Below are 2500 nucleotides of genomic sequence, written 5' to 3'. Positions count from 1 at the left end.
CTCACCTGTCTCACAAAGGTTGCTGTGGTTTACCTGTCCGTCTGTGTTGTTGTTGTTGTTGTTGTTTTACTATTTCTTGTTATTCAATTTTTTTTCATTTCTTTATTTTTCTTTGTATTTTTTTTCTGTGTCCTTGTCGCTGTCTCTGAGAACACACGCACACACACACACACACACACTGACACACACATACATACACACACGCGCGGTTTTCTTTTTTTTTCTTCGTTTTTTTTCTTCCTCCTCTCCGTTCAAAATAAATCACCTTGTTCCCCGAATGAATAACATGAAAGAAATTATTCCAACGGCGTCTCCTTTGTGTTTGCTCTCTCTCTCTCTCTCTCTCTCAAACTAAAACACACACTTACAATTTCTCCCTCCCATGTATCACCTAACACCACTATCACCACCACCACCACCACCACCACCATTACCACCACCACCACCACCACCACCACCACCATTACCACCACCAACACCTCCAATTACCTGCGTGGAGTTGACAATTAAGGTAAAAACGATCCACTTCGCAAGATTATCTCAGCAAACACTTCCTTCCCTGCCCTGATTGAAGGCTTCCTCTTCCACTTCAAGTTTAACCCCGTGTCAATCCTTCCCTTCTCCACCTCGCTCCCTCCTCTACGCCCTTCAGTGGAGGAAAGAGGTACTGGAAGGTTAGGGACAGGTAGAGAGAGAGGGATAAGAAGAAAGTGAAGGGGAAGAGGAGGAGGAGGAGGAGGAATAGAAGGAGGAGAAGGAGGAGGAAGGGGAGAAGAAGGAGGAGGAGGAGGAGAAGAAATAACATAAGAGCATAAGAACGTAAGGAGTCTGCAAGAGGCCGGTAGGTCTATACAAGGCAGCTCCTGTAATCCTAACCCCACCTTACCTCACTATCCATGAATTTATCCAACCTCTTCTTGAATGTATCTATGGTATTGGCACCCACAATATGACTGATGAGTCTGTTCCACTCATCCACCACTCTATTAGTAAACCAATTCTTGCTTATGTCTTTGGTGAATCTGAATTTATCTAACTTAAACCCATTGCTACGTGTCCTACCTGGCTCTTTTACGACCAAAACCCTGTTAACATTCCCCTTATTAAAGCCCTTCATCCATTTATTAACTTCAGTCTTGTCTCTTCGTAACCTCCACCACTCTGTTAGTAAACCAATTCTTGCCTATGTCTTTGTTCAATCTGAATTTATCTAACTTAAACCCATTGCTACGTGTCCTACCTGGCTCTATTACGACCAAAAACCGTATTAACATTCCCCTTATTAAAGACCTTCATCCATTAATAAACTTCAATCTTGTCTCCTCTTAATATTCGCCTGTCTAGACTATGAAGATTTAAATGCTTCAGTCTATCCTCATATCGCAAGTTTCTCACCCCTTGAATCATCTTTGTCATCCTCCACTGTACAGATTCTAACATCTTGATATCCATTCTCTAGTAGGGGGACCAGAACTGAACTGCATAATCGAGATGAGGTCTAACTAATGCTAATTATGTTTGAGGATGACTTCAGCGCTCCTATTGCTTACGCTCCTTGAGATGAAACCAAGTACCCTGTTTGCACGATTCTTAGCTTGAAGGCATTGGACATTAAGACGGAGAAGGAGGAGGAGGAGGAAAAGGAGGAGGAGGACGACGATGACCATGGAGGGACATACGAAAAAAAGAGAGAGAGAGAGAAGAGATGAGAAAGAAAGAAAGGAGATTAAAGGGAAGGAAAAGAGATAAAAGGAGGGGAAAGAAAAAAAGAAAAAGAGGAGGAATCTAACGAACGAAGAGGAAGGATATAAGAGAGAAAATTAGAAAGAGGGGAACACAGAAGATGGAAGAGGAAGAGGAAGCATAAGTTAAAGAAGAAGAATTGGAGGAATAATGGAGGAAAGATAAATAATGGTGGATAATCCTCCTCCTCCTCCTCCTCCTCCTCCTCCTCTTCCTGCTCCTCCCGATCTATTTCCTCTCAATATATCACACGAGAGAGAGAGAGAGAGAGAGAGAGAGAGAGAGAGAGAGAGAGAGAGAGAGAGAGAGAGAGAGAGAGAGAGAGAGAGAGAGAGAGAGAGAGAGAGAGAGAGAGGTGCAAATTACAGGTGTGTGGGTGAAATAGTTTGGTATTTACCTGTGATGTGTTTGCCTTACCTGGAGGAAAGAGTAATTAAGGTGAGGTGAGGTGGTGAGGGAAGAAGAAGAAGAAGAACAAGAAGAACAAGAACAAGAAGACTAAGAGAATAAAGAAAATGAGGAAGAAAAACAAGAAAAAGAAGACAAACAAGAAGAAGAAGAAAAGAAAAAGACGAAGACTAAGAGGATAAAGAAATTGAAGGAGGACAAGAACAAGGGGACAAACAAGAACAAGAAAAATCGAAAAAAAAAACAAATTAATATGAAGAAGGAGAACGAGGAATAATACAAAAAGAAAATAAAGTAACAAAGAAAAGTAGGAGGAAGAGGAAGAAGAAGAAGAAGAAGGGAGAGGACT

Source organism: Eriocheir sinensis, chromosome 24, assembly GCF_024679095.1.
Source record: "Eriocheir sinensis breed Jianghai 21 chromosome 24, ASM2467909v1, whole genome shotgun sequence".
NCBI lineage: Eukaryota > Metazoa > Arthropoda > Malacostraca > Decapoda > Varunidae > Eriocheir > Eriocheir sinensis.
This window is presented reverse-complemented; position numbering follows the sequence as displayed.